This window comes from Ranitomeya imitator, chromosome 2 (genome assembly GCF_032444005.1).
Source record: "Ranitomeya imitator isolate aRanImi1 chromosome 2, aRanImi1.pri, whole genome shotgun sequence".
Taxonomy (NCBI): domain Eukaryota; kingdom Metazoa; phylum Chordata; class Amphibia; order Anura; family Dendrobatidae; genus Ranitomeya; species Ranitomeya imitator.
The window spans coordinates 11869646-11891213 of NC_091283.1; positions in this window are offsets into that span (position 1 = coordinate 11869646).

The window sequence follows — 21568 nt, forward strand, 5'->3', positions numbered from 1 at the left end:
GTCACTACTCCTTTCTTCCGAAGGCAACAATAGGACCAGTTCAGATACCGGTATGGAAAATGTCTTAGGTTCATTCCCTTTGGTCATCCTTCGCTCAACTTTGCGGACGTTGCCGTCCTTGCTCGGGAACATTGCGGTAACTAGACCAAGTGGCCACTGGTTCCGGTGAATCTGACAGTCTTTCACAAGAACAAGGTCACCTATGTTCAGATTAGGTTTAGTAGATTGCCACTTCGTCCGTGGCTGCAGGGTAGACAAATATTGTTTGCGCCACCTGTCCCAGAAAGTATTTGCAAGACTTTGTACCTGTCTCCATTGGCGCTTGTAGAGGTCCTTTGCGTCGAATCCTCCTGGAGGGGCACTGGACAGTCCTGTTTTCTGGGTAAGTAAAGTAGCTGGAGTCAATAACAAAGGCTCCTCAGGGTCGTTAGGAACTGGAACCAGGGGTCTTGCGTTAATTATAGCTGCAGCTTCAGCCATGAAGGTGATGAGACTTTCGTGGGTGAGTCTCGCTGCACCTTCTTGAAGAAGAGTGGAGTCAAGAATTCTCCGTACTAGACCAATCATTCGTTCCCAAGATCCTCCCATATGTGAAGAGTGAGGTGGGTTGAATGACCATGTGCAGCCTTGGTCACTGAGGAACCTCTCGAGAGTCTTATAGTTTAGATTTGAGGGTATTCCTAATTCCTTTGCTGCACCAACGAAGTTAGTACCTCTGTCTGAACGTATGTGCTTGATAGGACCACGGATGGCCATAAAACGTCTTAAGGCATTGATGAAGCTTGACGTGTCAAGGGACTCGATGACCTCTATGTGGACGGCTCTGATTGACATGCAAGTGAACATGACTGCCCAACGTTTACTATTGGCTTGGCCGCCTCTCGTACGACGTGTAACAACTGACCAAGGCCCAAACACATCGAGACCAACGCTAGTAAAGGGAGGGTCTGGGCTGAGTCTATCTGCTGGTAGGTCAGCCATCTTTTGGGTTTGAGTTGAACCACGAAGCTTACGGCAGGTAACACATTTGTAGATGACACTACTGATGAGTCTTTTTGCACCGATGATCCACAAGCCAGCAGATCTGATGGTTCCTTCTGTAAATAGTCTTCCTTGGTGCTTGACCAGATTGTGGTAATGTTGTACGATTAGGTAGGCAACATGACATTTTCCGGGAAGTATAAGAGGGAATTTCTCCACAAACTCCATCTCAGCTTCTTTGAGTCGGCCTCCTACTCTCAGCAGGCCGCTGTTGTCGATGAATGGGTCGAGTTTTCTCAATACGCTGCTCGCTAGTATTGGAGCTTTGTTAGTAAGACATTGGATTTCTGCAAAGTAGGTTTCTCTTTGAACAGTGAGGATGATGTGATTTCTAGAGAACTCTAAGTCGGAGGTAACGTAGGTATTTTTACAAAGATGCCAACCTTTACATTTTTCTGTGCCACAAGTTCTGGTAGCCATGAATGAGCGAGTTATAGGAGTCAGGCAGGTAATGGCTCGAGTAAGTGACTTCCAACTTGAGAATCTGTCGAACCTGCAAGATCCAAGCTGGATAACAGAGGTAATTGTATGTAGTGTAGACACCTGAGGGCGGATTTCAGCATCTGAGTCCTCTCCTACAAGTTCGAAGGTGTCTGGAAAACATTCCTCAATGTACAATAGTTTTGGTCCAGAGAGCCACGTTGTGCTTCCTAGTCGACTTGCGTCAACTGCTCTAGTTGCATGATCTGCGGGATTCTGGTCTGTGGGTATGTAATGCCACTGCTGTGGGTGAACTGATCTCCTGATTCGTAGCACTCTGTTATTGACATAAACGTAGAATCGCCTGGTTTCGTTGTGGATATATCCCAGGACTACTTTGCTGTCTGAGTAGAACTTGGCCTGTGTCAGGTCGATATCCATTTCGGATGCGATGAACTCCGCTAACTCAACGGCTAAGACTGCGGCACAAAGCTCTAACCTGGGTATAGTGTGCTCTGGTTGTGGTGCGAGTTTGGCCTTTCCCATGACGAAACCAATGTGGCACTGACATTTGGAGTCTACAGTTTTGAGGTAGGCAACAGCGGCAATTGCTTTGACAGAAGCATCTGCAAATACGTACAGTCTTTGGCTCTGTATCTCAGTAGATGGCACAGGGGTGTATGGTCTTGGCATATGCAAGTTGGAGAGTGCCGCTAACGAGTTCTTCCACTCTTCCCACTGGATCCTCTTATCAGGTGGCAGAGGTGCATCCCAGTCAGATGTTTCCCTAGTTAAGTCTCTTAGTAGGGCCTTGCCTTGTATAGTAACAGGAGCTGCGAAACCCAAGGGGTCGTACAGACTGTTGATGGTAGACAGGACGCCTCTACGTGTGAAAGGCCTTTCTTCCTGACTGACCTGAAAGGTGAAAGTGTCTGATTGTAGATTCCAGAGAAGCCCGAGGCTGCGTTGCATTGGTGCGGGGTCTGACCCCAGGTCCAGGTCTCTGAGACCATTACATAGGTTCTGAGATGGAAACGCTTCCATGAGTTCTTGGCTGTTTGAGGCTATTTTATGAAGCCTAAGGTTCGAGCAGGCAAGCATGTCCTGAGCTCTCCTGAGAAGACTGATGGCAGTCTCATTTGAAGGCATGGCTTTTAGACAGTCGTCGACATAAAAGTCCTTTTCTATGAATTGTCTGACATCTGCTCCGTATTCTGGTTCTCCTTCCTGAGCTGACCTTTTGAGTCCGTAAATGGCGACTGCAGGTGAAGGACTGTTGCCAAAGATGTGCACTCTCATGCGATACTCTGTGACTTCTTTAGTAGGATCATTGTCTCTGTACCAGAAGAATCTTAGGAAATTCCTGTCTCTCTCTCTCACAAGGAAACAATGGAACATTTGCTGGATGTCAGCGATGAAGGCAATGGAATCCTTACGGAAGCGCATAAGTACACCCAGTAGTTTGTTATTGAGGTCTGGTCCTGTCAGCAGAACGTCATTCAGGGAGACATCATTAAATTTAGCACTGGAATCAAACACGACTCTGATCTGGCTTGGTTTCTTAGGGTGGTATACTCCGAACATGGGTAGGAACCAGGATTCTTCAGAGTCTTTGAGAGTGGGAGCTAGTTCTGCGTGACTGTTTTCAAAAATCTTTGACATGAAGGAGAAAAAGTGATCTTTCATCTCTGGTTTCTTTTGCAGATTACGAATGAGAGAGGAGAAACGTTGTAATGCCTGATTTCTGTTGTTCGGTAGACGTGGTCTGTGGGTTTTGAAGGGAAGAGGTGCGACCCAGCTGTTGGTCTCATCTTTAACGAGTCCCTTGTCCATTACCGCTAAGAACAACTTGTCCTCTACCGACATCGCCACTTGGTTGTCCTGCTTAGTTCTCTGGAAGACTGTGCACCCTAACTGATCCTCATAGCTTCCCGACACTATACTGCTGTCGTGAGTAAAGTCTATTAGATGGTTGGGCAGTTCGATGCTGTGTGGCAGTTCCCTGACATGGAACTCATTGTTACAAGGTTGAAACAGAGATGGACGTCCTTTCTCCAATGTATTTGTCAGCATGGTTGTCACAGAAGATGGGGCGTGCATGCGTCCCAAGCATACGTTGCCAATTATGACCCATCCTAGGTCTAGCCTTTGGGCATAGGGAGCATTGTGGAGTCCGTTGATATGACGTCTCACTTTATGAATCTGTAGGATATCTCTTCCCAACAGCAGAATTATCTGGGCCTGATGGTCGAGTTCCGGTATGAGGTGTGCTATTTGTTTTAAGTGAGCGTGATGGATTGCTACATCTGGCGTAGGGATTTCAGATCTGTTGTCTGGGATCTGGTTACATTCGATGATCGTAGGTAGTGGTAGGCAGAATTGTCCGTCTAAAGACTCGATCTGGTAGTCAGTAGCTTTCCTGCCTGCTGTTGTCACAGTACCTGCACACGTCTTTAAGGAGTAGGGAGTGCTTGGCCCTTTGATGTTGAATAGGTCAAAGAACGCTGATCTAGCCAAGGATCGATTACTTTGGTCATCTAAGATAGCATACAGTCTTACAGCTTGGTCTCTATGGCCCTTCGGGTATACTTTGACGAGGCATATTTTTGAACAGGACCTACTGTCTATTGTCCCTTTGCAGACCTCGGTACATTGTGAAGTGATCTCTGGCGTAGCTGTATCAGTGTTCCTTTCCTCCCCGCCATGCTCACTGTCAGCTGGCGTGTTTTGTGTACTCCATGGAGCTGGGCCAGGGTGTAGAGCAGTGTTATGGTCTGTGGTGCCAAATTCTGTGCATTTTACTCTGACCTTGCAATCCTTGGCGAGATGAGCTGTGGACGAGCAGCACTTGTAGCAGATATCGTTTTCTTTCAGGAAGCTTCTGCGATCTGGCATAGATTTTCCTCTGAAGGCTCTGCATTTCAGGAGAGGATGAGGCTTCTGATGAAGTGGGCACTGCTTGTCAGGGTCCTGCACCTTTGTCTCTGATTGGGAGCAGCCAGCAGACCTGTAATTAGAACCTGGAGAAGAAACATAAGTCTTGTGTACTGCTACAGATGTTCTGCGTGGATTTGCAGGTGGTGATGGTGTGGCATATGGTATTGCAAAGTCAAAGCTGGGATCGTTTCTAATTCTTGCTTGTTGGTGTATGAAGTCAACAAAAACGGAGAAGGGAGGGAATGGAACGCTGTGTTTGTATTTGTACGTGGAACCATGTGTGAGCCACCTCTCCTGTAGATTGTAGGGCAACTTCTGGACTATAGGGTTAACACCTCTGGCTGTGTCGAGAAATGCAAGTCCCTGTAGGTCGTCCTCGTATTTGGCAACTTGGACTTCCTTTAGCAAGTCGCTTAGCTCTCTAAGTTTCTGGAGACCTTTGTTAGATATTTTAGGAAAGTCATCGATTCTTTTGAACAAGGCTCTTTCTATTACCTCTGCTGAGCCGTAACACTCATCCAGCCTTTTCCAGATCTCTTTGAGGCCGGTCTCAGGGCGGTTTATATTAATGTCTCTGATCCTTACTGCGTGTTTGACTGACTCTTCTCCCAGGTATTTGACTAACAGGTCTATCTCTTCCCTGTGTTGTAGCCCCAAGTCTCTAATGACATTTTGGAAGGAAGCTTTCCAAGCTCTGTAACCTTCAGCTCGGTCAGTGAATTTCATGAGTCCCTTGGCAACCAGTTCACGTCGTGTGAAGAACTTGGCAAATTCTGTCGTGAAACGGTTGTCAGCAGAGTATACTGGTGATGGGTCGCCCTGAAAGTGATGTGAGGTGCGTTCGTACCTGTTAGTGTCCTCATGGTGGCGCCAGCCGGTGTCGTATTGCTTCGGCCTGATGTACGGTGCGTCAGCAGGGTGATCCACGTTGGTTACCTGGTGAGGGGCAAGGTAGTCATTAGCAGAGTTGTTTTGCCTCACATTTTCGAGTTTGTTTCTGTCCTGAGCCTCGTGACGACTCTCGCTCACTTCGCTGGAGGTGTCGTATTCTGGTTTTGGTACTGGTTCAGGGTTATAGTTTGGATTAGGAAGGTCATTAACATACTGAGATGTGCGTTGTGGTGAGTCTTGCAGTGGAAACTCCAGACTCGACGTACTGCTTTGGCTATGCAGCTTGGGATTTTGAGCGGCTTCTAGCGATTCTGCTTCGGCGAGGGCTGCGGCAGCTTCCCTTTTTGCTGCTAGGCTTTCTAAGGCGGCATCCACACATGCCTTCTCTAACTGCGACCTTCTCTTTTGATCGGCTCTCTCTAAGCGCGACCTTCTCTCTTGATCGGCTCTCTCTTCATCTATGCGTGCTTTTTCTAGTTTAAGTTGCATCTCTTGGTCAGCAAAGCTCGCTCGTATTTTGGCAGCTTCGGCATTTGCGCGGGCAATGGCGACAGCGCTGCTGATGGATGTTGTCTTTGAGGAGACGGAAGTAACAGATCTTGTCCTATGCGATTTGTGAGACATGGTGTCTTGGGAAAGTGCTTGGCTGTGCAGAGATTGCTGTAGCTGTATTTAGTCTCTGAGTAGCCGGTGACTTGAATCCCACTAGTTGGATGGCTGCCGTTTCACTGATGAATCCCACTAGTTGGATGATTGCCGTTTCACTGTTCTGTCCTCACTAGCTGAGGCAGGCTCATACGTAGCTATACAGTCAGCTAAACCGCTATACCGGGGTCCAATAAGGAGACTGTGATTGAGTCTGTGCTTTATTAAACGTAGTGGTATATTGATGCGGTGAAACTGTGAACAATGATATACATAGAATCAGTGCATGGCATAGAACAGATACATAATACACATGATATACATTATGCATAACATTTAGAAAGCTAGTGACTAAACTGGGAGTACAACTGGTTAAACTAAGCTAATATAGAGCAGGAATATCTATAGGAAGCATAAAGACATACCGGCAATGCAATCGCAAGAGGGATGAAGTGAAGTGTCTTTCCTTGAAGGCAAACTGAGGAAAGTGAAAGGAAAAATGGAGGGAAATGGAGGCTGAGCTACCATAATGCATTGCAAAGGAGGAGCAGAATCAGACATGGATAATACAAAAACAATATTGAACTGCCAACATAACTCTGGCCGCTAGAGGGAGCCAAAGCATCACAGATGAATAAAGGCATGAATATATCAATACTGTATACTGAGGAAACTGCAATTATGCAAGCAAATAATCAGGGCAACAATATTAGATGGCGGAGACAGAACAGTGAGTGTGGGGGCTGTAGTCGCACCCAGAAGGTCCCTTTGTCCCATATCAAAAGACCAATACTATTGATGACCAAGCTCAGGCCACCATTGGAGATTTATCATTGGGATCCAAAAACTTCAGTGGATAAGCAAATATGACAAAAACTTAGTACACCCTCTCTGAATTTATTGGTTGTATGCATCAGGACATAATAAAACACATCTGCTCCTCAAAAGAACTTAAGATTAGGTGAATCCAACCTCCGATGAAGAACGACATATGATAAAAACTACCGCCGTCATTATTTACAAAATTCTAGACAAAATTGTAGAAGCAGTGAAAAATAACAAAACTATCTGTTATCTCTCATTGGACGTATTAGTCACATTAGTGTAGACCATAATTTGGGTGTAATTTTATTATTCCTTTATTATATTTAATGCAATCACTTAAAAGTTACATTTTATTCACATATCCCTATGTGAAAAATTAAATGCACCCCATGAACCTGTTGCTTGCTGACCCATATGTATCAGTAATCGCTTGAAGTAATGTTTTTTTATGTGACTTTGTCAGTGTCTCGCTTCGTTTTGGAGGAGTTTTGGTCTCTCTTCTTTACAGCATTGTTTCAGTTTGTGGTTGTTTGTTTCCGCTCTCTTAAGGTCATGGCGTTTCTATTGTGTTGAGGTCTGAACTGTAACTGGAAAATTGCAAAACTTTTTGATTCTTTGCTGTTTCTGCCATTTTATAGTAGATTTGCTCATGTGCTTGGGTTCATTGTCCAGTTGCACGGCACAGTTTTGGGGTCCTGTGGCTGCAAAACAAGTTCTACTTACCCCCCCCCCCTCCACCACTCTGCTGCCTGTATGAGGTGGTTGTGCTTATTTGCTGAATTTGATTGATGACAACATTGTACAAGACATTTGGATCAAACATCTCCACTTCCACCTCCATTTCCAAAGGTCATTGTTCCAGAAGTCTTGTGGTTCATTTAGATGCACCTTTACAAACTTTAGGCTACGTTCACATTTGCGTTGTGCGATGTTGCGTCGGAGACGCAATGCACAACGCAAACAAAAACACAACAAAACGCACGCTAAAACGCAGCATTTTGCGACGCATGCGTCCTTTTTTGCCGAATTTTGGACGCAAAAAAAATGCAACTTGCTGCGTCCTCTGCGCCCTACGCTTGCAGCAAAAAAACGCATGCGTTGCAAAACGCAGCACAACGCATGTCCATGTGCCCCCCATGTTAAATATAGGGGCGCATGGCGCATGCGTCGCCACGGCTGCGCCCGACGCAGCCCGGCAGAACGCTAATGTGAACGTAGCCTTAGCTATACTGCCATGTTCTTTTTCAAAAAATGAGTCTTTCTCATGGCAGGCAGTCTTTCTTGTTCACCTTTAGTGTCTGAGCTGTAGCACTTTTTTTTTCCAGATTCTCTGAGACTTTTATGGTCTATTGTCACAGGGTCCTTCTCCGGTACCACACAATCATCAGAGCTAGAGTATAGTAAACAATTCCATGACCTTTATTTAGGCAAAAATACAAAAGGTCCATATACAATCCATCACACAAAGGATAAAATAGTCCAGAACACGAATGCAGTTCTGTTACAGGATAAAAGTCCAACAATCCAGCAGACAGAGGATAGCCTAGTCTCTCTTTCTCTCTGAGGTGCTGTGAACACATCATCATTCCACACAGGACTGATCTGTGTCTCACCTCCCTGATATTTACAAGTCCCTCTCCTCATTCGCAGGTCAGGAGGGGGAAGGTCTCAGGGGCTCATTGTTTCAACAAGCGAGGTCAATATGTCATTAGCATATTAGCAAACCATACAGTGCTGTGGAAGCTGATGTCAGATGGCAGCAACAGCCATTCATCAATTAGCAAATAACTCCTTCTTCAAGAGAACACCATGAAAATAAGTAAAATGGAAATATACAGAAAAATGATACCCACATAGCATATCACACCATCACAACCATCCTTGGGGTAAATTTAGAAAATGGCCTTTTAACATGTCAAAGATTATAGAGCAGCATCTACTTCTGTAAAATCACGACTATTTGGCCCGGAAGGTTCTTTTACAATTTAAACCCGTTGAAGCGCCAGATCGGCGCGAAACGGCCGTCGTTCAAGCTATCACATTCCTCTGTACATACACCCCCGTGCCGTGAAGATTTATGTAATAAAGAAATACCTGCACTGAAAATTGGTGAGTGCTGCCACTTTTCTTTCTTGGTCTTTTACAATTTAAACCTATGATACTTCATTCTGACACCCCATAGACTTACATTGTAAAACCCACTACCGGGTCACACACAGATACCAGTGTGTTCTGAGTCATTTGATGGCATGTCAGATTGTCCAAAAATGGAGTGGCATTGGATGCCTGAGAAGACGGCAATTGATGAGCACACTGACACTGCACTAACAATTACATAGGTTTAAGGAATAAAATAGCGAGAGTGCTTCTTTAAATATAAAGAGAATTGTAATAAAACTCACAGGCGTCGGCTCGTTCTCAAGGCCTGGTCCTAATTTAATGGTAATAATATCTGTGGAGAAACACGGTAGCAGTTGTCGCCTTTGAGGCCGCTCCACCTGCCTTTGTTTGAGGGATGTTGTAATATTTTTCTTGTGGATTGTAATGAATTCCTCATGACTTAATGTTGTCAGAGGCTTTCTTTTCTATGCCTGGGCGCCAGCCGCGTGCATTCGCCACGTTCTGACAACCTGACATTTTTGTCTTCCTACAACGTTTTTCCCTGATATTTTTTCTGACGTTTCCTGATGTTTCGTTTCATTCCCTGAGAATGGAAAGAGAGAAAGAAAAGATTTCGTGTTCAGTTCATGGGAAGGAAATGAAATAAAATGTACGCAATAAATTATGTCAACTGGAAACATTGTAATGTTATATGTAAACCAAGGCGATGGAAAAGGTTTCATTTAAGCTCACGTGTAAGAGGTTTGTTTTTACCTGGAGGGATGTGGTCATTGTGTGATGACTTCCATCGCTGTACATTGGGAGAAGCCATGGTAATTGTATATGGAAAAACGAAATCACAGCAGCAAATAAAATCCTTGTAAAATATCCAGTTTATATTATGTTAAAATTCCCACGCCCGAATTGCCACCCTGTGCCCCTAATTGTGGGCATGACAAAGGAAAGCTCTATCTGAAATGCATGGCCATGACCAAAGGCGCAGCTGTCCAAAACGCATGGCTATGACTAAGGACACATCTGTCTGAAATAGGAAGCCATGACCAAAGGCACAGCTGTCCAAAACGCATGGCTATGACTAAGGACACATCTGTCTGAAATAGGAAGCCATGACCAAAGGCACAGCTGTCCAAAATGCATGGCCATGACCAAAGGCGCAGCTGTTCAAAACGCATGGCCATGACTAAGGGCACCACTGTCTGAAATGCATGGCCATGACCAAAGGCACGGACACTACTGTCTGAAACGCATGGCCATGACTAACGACACTACTGTCTGAAACGCATAGCCATGACCAAGGACTAGTGATGAGCGAGTGTACTGGTTGCTCGGGTTTTCCCCAGCACGCTCAGGTGACCTCCGAATATTTGTTAGTGTTCGAATGATTTACAGTTAGTAGCCAGCCTAAGTACATGTGGGGGTTGCCTGATTGCTAGGGAATCCCCACATGTAATCAAGCTGGCTAATAGCTGAAAATCATTCAGCTGCTGCGATGAAAACTAAATCTCTGAACAATAACAAATACTCGGAGGTCACCCGAGCGTGCTGGGGAAAACTCGAGCAACAAGTACACTCGCTCATCACTACTGACACATCTGTCTGAAACACATGGCCGTGACTAAGGACAAAACTGTCTGAAAGGCATGGCCATGACTAAGGACACAGGTGGCCATGAACAAAGGCACGGCTGTCTGAAATGCAAGGTCATGACCAAAGGCACAGCTGTCCGAAACGCATGGCCATGACTAAGGACACATATATCTGAAATAGGCAGCCATGACCAAAGGCACAGCTGTCCAAAACGCATGGTCATGTCTAAGGGCACAGCTGTCTGAAACGCATAACCATGACTAGGGACACCACTGTCGGAAACGCATGGCCATGACTAAGGGCACCACTGTCTGAAACACATGGCCATGACTAAGGACACCACTGTCGGAAACGCATGGCCATGACTAAGGGCACCACTTTCTGAAATGCATGGCCATGACTAAGGACACCGCTGTCTGAAACACATGGCCATGACTAAGGACACCACTATCGGAAACGCATGGCCATGACTAAGGGCACCACTGTCTGAAATGCATGGCCATGACTAAGGACACAGCTCTCTGAAATGCATGGCTATGACTAAGGGCACCACTTTCTGAAATGCATGGCCATGACTAAGGACACCACTGTCGGAAACACATGGCCATGACTAACGGCACCACTGTCGGAAACGCATGGCCATGACTAAGGACACCACTGTTTGAAATGCATGGCCATGACTAAGGGCACAGCTATCTGAAACACATGGCCATGACTAAGGACACCACTGTGTGAAATGCATGGCCATGACTAAGGGCACAGCTATCTGAAATGCATGGCCATGACTAAGGGCACAGCTATCTGAAACGCATGGCCATGACTAAGGGCACAGCTATCTGAAACGCATGGCCATGAATCTGCTTCATGGTCTGATTATTTAGGATTTGTATAGTTGTTATTTGCTGTCACATCAGTTTTGCATTGTATGGCAATAACATAACAATGTACAATGGCGGACACAGAAGCCCCTGTACAATACACGGGACCTTTGCAGCCCAGTAGCTCCTCATAATGCACAATTCCTCCTGCCTTGTAGGTGGATGTGGCCCTCTGACCTGTTTGGCCCCATGCGGCTGCACAGGTTGCTCCGATGGTGTGTCCGCCCCTGCCAATATATGGTACTATATGGCCTCATTATTTAGGTTCTGTATAGTTTTGTTTTTTGCATTTTGTGGTGACATTAGTGCGTCCAATGTATGTCTGTTTTATGCCGATGAGAGAGAGGAGATTCTTTTTGTTATGAATCAAATGTGCTTCTAATTATCCTAATATTTAGAATTATGGCGAGTCCAATCCTTTTTTGGTTGAGTGCACAGATCTCCAGCAGAAGGTAATCCAGTTGGCCGTTATATTGCTGTCTTAATGGGCCCGGAAACGCGAAAAAAATACTAAACCTCCTAAACTCGCCGGTCGTTGGTCTGCCCTTCACCTGTCCTTATGCAGCTCCCAATAATCTGCTCCAGATAATCCAGAGGAGCGGAAGCTATGGGGAAGGGGGGGTGTAAGGGGTCAGGTGGACATATAATATTTTTGTATTTTAACCCCTTCTCTCCCCTCCGTTTATTATGCATTAGGATCTAGAGATGCAAATAAAAATCCTTGTAAAATATCCAGTTTATATTATGTTAAAATTCCCACGCCCGAATTGCCATCCTGTGCCCTTAATTGTGGGCATGACAAAGGAAAGCTCTATCTGAAATGCATGGCCATGGCCAAAGGCACAGATGTCTGAAATGCATGGCCATGACTAAGGACACATCTGTCTGAAATAGGTTGCCATGACCAAAGGCACAGTTGTCCAAAATGCATGGCCATGACTAAGAGCACCACTGTCTGAAATGCATGGCCATGACCAAAGGCACGGACACCACTGGCTGAAACGCATGACCATGACTAAGGACACTAGTGGCCATGACCAAAGGCACAGCCGTCTGAAATGCATGGCCATGACTAACGACACGGAGACAGGGAGAAGGACTTGGGGATCCTAGTTAATGATAAACTTACCTGGAGCAGCCAGTGCCAGGCAGCAGCTGCCAAGGCAAACAGGATCATGGGGTGCATTAAAAGAGGTCTGGATACACATGATGAGAGCATTATACTGCCTCTGTACAAATCCCTAGTTAGACCGCATATGGAGTACTGTGTCCAGTTTTGGGCACCGGTGCTCAGGAAGGATATAATGGAACTAGAGAGAGTACAAAGGAGGGCAACAAAATTAATAAAGGGGATGGGGAACTACAATACCCAGATAGATTAGCGAAATTAGGATTATTTAGTCTAGAAAAAAGACGACTGAGGGGCAATCTAATAACCATGTATAAGTATATAAGGGGACAATACAAATATCTCGCTGAGGATCTGTTTATACCAAGGAAGGTGACGGGCACAAGGGGGCATTCTTTGCGTCTGGAGGAGAGAAGGTTTTTCCACCAACATAGAAGAGGATTCTTTACTGTTAGGGCAGTGAGAATCTGGAATTGCTTGCCTGAGGAGGTGGTGATGGCGAACTCAGTCGAGGGGTTCAAGAGAGGCCTGGATGTCCTCCTGGAGCAGAACAATATTGTATCATACAATTATTAGGTTCTGTAGAAGGACGTAGATCTGGGGATTTATTATGATGGAATATAGGCTGAACTGGATGGACAAATGTCTTTTTCCGGCCTTACTAACTATGTTACTATGTTACTATGACACTACTGTCTGAAATGCATGGCCATGACTAACGACACTGCTGTCTGTACTGGTTGCTCAGGTTTTCCCCAGCATGCTCGGGTGACCTCCGAATATTTGTTAGTGATCGGAGATTTAGTTTTCATTGCGGCAGCTGAATGATTTACAGCTATTAGCCAGCCTAAGTACATGTGGGGGTTGCCTGGTTGCTAGGGAATCCCCACATGTAATCAAGCTGGCTAATAGCTGAAAATCATTCAGCTGCTGCGATGAAAACTAAATCTCTGAACAATAACAAATACTCGGAGGACCCCCGAGCGTGCTGGGGAAAACCCAAGCAGCGAGTATACTCGCTCATCACTACTGACACATCTGTCTGAAATGCATGACCGTGACTAAGGGCACCACCGTCTGAAAGGCATGGCCATGACTAAGGACACAGGTGGCCAAAACCAAATGCACGGCTGTCTGAAATGCATGGTCATGACCAAAGGCACAGCTGTCCAAAACGCATGGCCATGACTAAGGACACATATGTCTGAAATAGGCAGCCGTGACCAAAGGCACAGCTGTCCAAAATGCATGGTCATGTCTAAGGGCACAGCTGTCTGAAACGCATAACCATGACTAAGGACACCACTGTTTGAAATGCATAGCCATGACTAAGGGCACGACTGTCTGAAACACATGGCCATGACTAAGGATACCACTGTCGGAAACGCATGGCCATGACTAAGGACACCGCTGTCTGAAACACATGGCCATGACTAAGGACACCACTGTCGGAAACGCATGGCCATGACTAAGGGCACCACTGTCTGAAACGCATGGCCATGACTAAGGGCACCACTGTCTGAAATGCATGGCCATGACTAAGGACACCACTGTCGGAAACACATGCCCATGACTAAGGACACCACTGTCAGAAACGCATGGCCATGACTAAGGGCACCACTGTCTGAAACACATGGCCATGACTAAGGACACCACTGTCGGAAACGCATGGCCATGACTAAGGGCACCACTGTCTGAAACGCATGGCCATGACTAAGGGCACCACTGTCTGAAATGCATGGCCATGACTAAGGACACCACTGTCGGAAACACATGCCCATGACTAAGGACACCACTGTCGGAAACGCATGGCCATGACTAAGGACACCACTGTCTGGGAATGCATGGCCATGACTAAGGACACAGCTCTCTGAAATGCATGGCCATGACTAAGGACACCACTGTCTGAAACACATGGCCATGACTAAGGGCACAGCTATCTGAAACGCATGGCCATGACAAAGGGCACAGCTATCTGAAACACATAACCATGACTAAGGACACCACTGTCTGAAATGCATGGCCATGACTAAGAGCACAGCTAACTGAAATGCATGGCCATGACTAAGGACACCACTGTCTGAAATGCATGGCCATGACTAAGAGCACAGCTAACTGAAATGCATGGCCATGACTAAGGACACCACTGTCTGAAATGCATGGCCATGACTAAGAGCACAGCTAACTGAAATGCATGGCCATGACTAAGGACACCACTGTCTGAAATGCATGGCCATGACTAAGGACACCACTGTCTGAAATGCATGGCCATGACTAAGGACACCACTGTCTGAAACACATGGCCATGACTAAGGGCACCACTGTCTGAAATGCATGGCCATGACAAAGGGCACAGCTATCTGAAACACATAACCATGACTAAGGACACCACTGTCTGAAACACATGGCCATGACTAAGGGCACCACTGTCTGAAATGCATGGCCATGACTAAGGCCACAGGTTGCTCCGATGGTGTGTCCGCCCCTGCCAATATATGGTACTATATGGCCTCATTATTTAGGTTCTGTATAGTTTTGTTTTTTGCGTTTTGTGGTGACATTAGTGTGTCCAATGTATGTCTGTTTTATGCCGATGAGAGAGAAGAGATTATTTTCGTAATAAATCAAATGTGCTTCTAATTATCCTAAAATTTCGAATTATGGCGAGTTCAAACCTTTTTTGGTTGAGTTCACAGATCTCCAGCAGAAGGTAATCCAGTTGGCCATTATATTGCTGTCTTTATGGGCTCGGAAAGGCAAAAAAAATACTAAACCTCCTAAACTCGCCGGTCGTTGGTCCTCCCTTCACCTGTCCTAATGCAGCTCTCAAATAATCTGCTCCAGATAATCCAGAGGAGCGGAAGCTATGGGGTGGGGGGGTGTAAGGGGTCAGGTGGACATATAATATTTTATTTTAACCCCTTCTCTCCCCTCCGTTTATTATGCATTAGGATCTAGAGAAGCCTTGGCGCATAGAGTTGAGCGACCTTGACCTTTTTAGAGTCGAGCCGGGTTTCGCGAAACCCGACTATCTCAAAAGTCGGGTCGAGTGAAATCGGCCGATTATGGCGAAAAGTCGACTCGGGATCGACCGAAACACGAAACCCAATGCAAGTCAATGGGGCAGCATAGTCGGCAGTGAGTGGGGGCCAGGAAAACACCTAGAGTGCCCATTTTAATGTCAAAACCATCCATTCTTCTTAATGAAGCTTGTCAAGCGTAATTTACCTTATAATAATTGGAAGGCATTTGAAATTGGGGGTCATTTGGCTAAAGTTGGCTGGTTCAAGTAATTAGTGGGCCCAGGAAATCTGGACCACGTCACGGCAGTGGAGCAGGGAGAGGTAAGTATTTCAACTTTGCAAGTGCTGTGATCCTGAGCAAGCAGGGGGGGCCCACTTGTTGGCATTGGCACTGGCACAGGGCCCCTCAAAGTACAGCGGTGTGTTTGCACGGCGGGGCGCCTCCCACCGGCAGCAACACTTTTGCGTACTATGAGAGGCCCTGTGCCAGTGATGTCGCCAACTAGTATTCCTCCCCCCACCTGATGAAGGAACCTGCACTTTCATCTGCACCTTCCTCTTTGTCCCCGTGTAAGGTGGTATGGTATGCGGGAAGAGCAACCTGACTTTCAGCAGGGTCACAATGTTGTTGTGTAGCATGCACGGGGAATGTTGCGTTATGGGTCAATGTACCAGCAGACTCATCTATCACTGGCTGGGCAATGGGCACGATGAAGTGGAAACACAGATATAGGCCCAAAGAATAAAGTGGGCTAAATGCAGTTCAAAATTGGTAACACAGGAATAACCAGGGGGCATTGCAGTGGAGGACAACTGGAATGAGAGGCTGACACAGAGAGTAGGGCCAAATCAGTAAGTAGTCGAAATGCAGTTCAAAATTGGCAACCGTAGTAAACAGGCGGCACAGCTTTGTTCAGTGGAGGAGAACAGCAAGGAGTGGCAGACACCGATAGTAGGCCCCAACCCAACTAGTAGGCCAAATGCAGTCTAACATTAACAACTACTTAACGAGAGCCTGAAAATGGAATTTCAGGACAGGAAACCAGGAGAACAGCAAGGAGTGGCAGACACCGATAGTAGGCCCCAAACCAACTAGTACGCCAAATGCAGTTGTTCCATTTAACCACAATTTAATGAGAGCCTGAAGATAGAAGCTCAGGAAAGGCAACCTGGGGAACACCTTGGAGTGTAACACACCATCTCTCTCCACCCCATACCCATTTTGTAGGCCTAATGCAGTGTACTTTTCTACAACTACTAAACGAGAGTCGGAAGACCGAAGCAATGGCAAGGAAACCTGGGGAACACCTTGGAGTGTAACACAACCTCTCTCTACACCCCATACCCAATTTGAAGGCCTAATGCAGCGTAGTTTCCAACAACTACTAAACGAGAGCCGGAAGATCGAAGCTCAGGAAAGGCAACCTGGGGAACACCTTGGAGTGTAACAAACCCTCTCTCTACACCCCATACCCAATTTGTAGGCCTAATGCAGCGTAGTTTCCGACAACTACTAAACGAGAGCATGAAGATCGAAGCTCAGGAAAGGCAACCTGGGGAACACCTTGGAGCGTAACACACCCTCTCTCTACACCCCATACCCAATTTGAAGGCCTAATGCAGTGTAGTTTCCAAGAACTACTAAACGAGAGCCGGAAGATCGAAGCTCAGGAAAGGCAACCTGGGGAACACCTTGGAGTGGAACACACCATCTCTCTACACCCCATACCCAATTTGAAGGCCTAATGCAGCGTAGTTTCCAACAACTACTAAACGAGAGCCGGAAGATCGAAGCTCAGGAAAGGCAACCTGGGGAACACCTTGGAGTGTAACACAACGTCTCTCTACACCACGGAAGGGATGATTCTTAGGAAGGAAGGCTGTTGGAAATAAGCATTTCGCGTCCGGGGGTGATTATATTCTTATTAGGTATATACTCACCCTCGGACGCACCCTGCTTCTTTATTTGGAATGAATGTTTATTTGCAATGTGGTGTTGACTTTCTCTATTATTTTGGTAATTAATGATTTTATTATTTTCATTGTTTTGCATCTTCTCGGCAATAATATAAAGAAGACGTGACAGGACAACACTCGGTGGATGCCATATCTGTGTTTTCAATTTAAAAAACCTTTCAGTTAAATACTTGCAGGATAAAGTAATTGTAGCTGGTGGCCATTTTTAGTACTGTACCAGATTTTAGTTGTGTGTTTGTTTTTAATGTTAAAATGTCTGCATTTGATATCTCACCAGTATTTTCTTTTTTATAAGCAAAATACTTTTTTTTTTATTTTATGATGTTGGTTCAAGGGGTACACGGGCAGCAGTAGACAGGTCAGTGTAGGCCTAGTGGAAGGAGGGACCGCAGACAGGCTTCGAAGCCCTAACATAATAAATTGGGCTGCCTGTAGGCAGTTTAAAATTGGTTCCAGGGGAACACGGGCAGCAGTAGACAGGTCAGTGGAAGCCTAGTGGAAGGAGGGACCGCAGACAGGCTTCGAAGCCCTAACATAATAAATTGGGCTGCCTGTAGGCAATTTAAAATTGGTTCCAGGGGAACACGGGCAGCAGTAGACAGGTAAGTGGAGGCCTAGTGGAAGGAGGGACCGCAGACAGGCTTCGAAGGCCTAACATAATAAAATGGGCTGGCTGTAGGCAATTTAAAATTGGTTCCAGGGGAACACGGGCAGCAGTAGACAGGTCAGTGGAGGCCTAGTGGAAGGAGGGACCGCAGACAGGCTTCGAAGGCCTAACATAATAAAATGGGCTGGCTGTAGGCAATTTAAAATTGGTTCCAGGGGAACACGGGCAGCAGTAGACAGGTCAGTGGAGGCCTAGTGGAAGGAGGGACCGCAGACAGGCTTCGAAGGCCTAACATAATAAATTGGGCTGCCTGTAGGCAATTTAAAATTGGTTCCAGGGGAACACGGGCAGCAGTAGACAGGTAAGTGGAGGCCTAGTGGAAGGAGGGACCGCAGACAGGCTTCGAAGGCCTAACGTAATAAAATGGGCTGGCTGTAGGCAATTTACAATTGGTTCCATGGGAACATGGGCAGCAGTAGACAGGTCAGTGGAGGCCTAGTGGAAGGAGTGATGGCAGACAGGCATCAAAGGCCTAACATCATAACATTGGGCTGTTGGCAATTTAAAATTGGTTCCAGGGGTACACGGGCAACAGTGGTCTGGTCAGTGGAAGTCTAGTGGAAGGAGTGACGGCAGACAGGCTAAGAAGGCCTAACATAACAAAATTGGGCTGGCTGTAGGCAAGTTTAAATTGGTTCCAGGGGAACACGGCCAGCAGTGGCCTGGTCAGTGTAGTAGTTGTAGAAAGAACGGACCGCAGACAGGCTTCGAAGGCCTAACATAACAAAAATGTCAAAACAATGGTATTGTCAGTGCCAGGCATTGAAGGATGTCAGCGCATAGACTAAACATTGGTGAAGCTGTGAGAGATAATTTTGCTAGTGGTAGAGCACTGTTTGAGCTGGGGGGGGGAACTGTCTTGTGGCCGGCGGTACAGGCCCAGGGCCCCTCATATTACAATGGTGTGTCTGACGTTGGGTGCGCACCACCACCGCCAGAGACACTTTATTGTACTAGGAGGGACCCAGTGGCAGTGCCATCGACCAAAAGCGGGCACACCCACCTCTTCAGACAAACAGCACTCTCACGGGTGCTGTCGCCAAGTGTCGATACCACGGCCCCGTGTGGGGAGTTTGGCCATTTTGTTAGGAGTAAACATGTCGTATGCTGGACAATCAGGTGCAGAAAATTACGAGATTGGAAAAGTCATTCAGAAGAGTCCACAGGCAAGACCTTTTCATAGGAAAGTTAGGTGTCAGCCGGGCAAGGTGGGGCAAAAGATTTCGAAATCCAGTTGTGGTTCATTTTAATGAAGGTTAGATCATCTACATTTTGGGTAGCCAGACGAGTCCTTTTTTCAGTAAGTATTGAACCTGCAGCACTGAATACTCTTTCTGATAGGACACTAGCTGCCGGGCAAGCAAGCTCCTGCAATGCATATTCTGCCAATTCTGGCCAGGTGTCTAGGATGCCCAGTAATCAAATGGGAATGACGGTTGAGGGAGAACGTCGATAAGGGATGAAAAATAGTTTGTAACCATACTGGACAAATGTTGTCTCCTGTCACTTTGAATTGATGCTGCAGTACCTGTCCTTTCTGCGGTCATAGCAAAATCACTCCACAACCTGGTCAGAAAACCCCTCTGGCCAACGCCACTTCTGATTTCTGCCCCTCTAACACCTCTGGTCTGCTGGTCCCTGGAGCTCGTGTGAGAACGATCACGGGCGCTGTGTGCAGGGAATGCCAGAAGCAAACGGTCAACAAGAGTTGATTGTTTGGTTGCTAATATTAGTTCCAAGTTCTCATGTGGCATAATATTTTGCAATTTGCCTTTATAGCGAGGATCAAGGAGGCAGGCCAACCAGTAATCGTCATCGTTCATCATTTTTGTAATGCGTGTGTCCCTTTTGAGGATACGCAAGGCATAATCCGCCATGTGGGCCAAAGTTCCAGTTGTCAAATCTGCGGTTGTGCTTGGTTGAGGGGCAGTTGCAGGCAAATCTACGTCACTTGTGTCCCTCAAAAAACCAGAACCCGCCCTTGCCACGCCACCAATTTCCAATGACCCCGGGAAAGCTTCCTCATTAAAAATACACTCATCCCCATCATCCTCCTCATCCTCCACCTCCTCTTCGCCCGCTACCTCGTCCTGTACACTGCCCTGGCCAGACAATGGCTGACTGTCATCAAGGCTTTCCTCTTCCTCAGCTGCAGACGCCTGATCCTTTATGTGCGTCAAACTTTGCATCAGCAGATGCATTAGGGGGATGCTCATGCTTATTATGGCGTTGTCTGCACTAACCAGCCGTGTGCATTCCTCAAAACACTGAAGGACTTGACACATGTCTTGAATCTTCGACCACTGCACACCTGACAACTCCACGTCTGCCATCCTACTGCCTGCCCGTGTATGTGTATCCTCCCACAAAAACATTACAGCCCGCCTCTGTTCGCACAGTCTCTGAAGCATGTGCAGTGTTGAGTTCCACCTTGTAACAACGTCTATGATTAGGCAATGCTGGGGAAGGTTCAAAGAACGCTGATAGGTCTGCATACGGCTGGAGTGTACAGGCGAACGGCGGATATGTGCGCAAAGTCCACGCACTTTGAGGAGCAGGTCGGATAACCCCGGATAACTTTTCAGGAAGCACTGCACCACCAGGTTTAAGGTGTGAGCCAGGCAAGGAATGTGTTTCAGTTGGGAAAGGGAGATGGCAGCCATGAAATTCCTTCCGTTATCACTCACTACCTTGCCTGCCTCAAGATCTACAGTGCCCAGCCACGACTGCGTTTCTTGCTGCAAGAACTCGGACAGAACTTCCGCGGTGTGTCTGTTGTCGCCCAAACACTTCATAGCCAATACAGCCTGCTGACGTTTGCCAGTAGCTGCCCCATAATGGGAGACCTGGTGTGCAACAGTGGCAGCTGCGGATGGAGTGGTTGTGCGACTGCGGTCTGTGGACGAGCTCTCGCTTCTGCAGGAGGACGAGGAGGAGGAGGGGGTGCGAACGGCTACAGCCAACTGTTTCCTAGACCGTGGGCTAGGCAGAACTGTCCCAAACTTGCTGTCCCCTGTGGACCCTGAATCCACCACATTTACCCAGTGTGCCGTGATGGACACGTAACGTCCCTGGCCATGCCTACTGGTCCATGCATCTGTTGTCAGGTGCACCTTTGTGCTCACAGATTGCCTGAGTGCATGGACGATGCGCTCTTTAACATGCTGGTGGAGGGCTGGGATGGCTTTTCTGGAAAAAAAGTGTCGACTGGGTAGCTCGTAGCGTGGTACAGCGTAGTCCATCAGGTCTTTGAAAGCTTCGCTTTCAACTAACCGGTAGGGCATCATCTCTAACGAGATTAGTCTAGCTATGTGGGCGTTCAAACCCTGTGTACGCGGATGCGAGGCTAAGTACTTCCTTTTTCTAACCATAGTCTCATGTAGGGTGAGCTGGACTGGAGAGCTGGAGATCGTGGAACTAGCGGGGG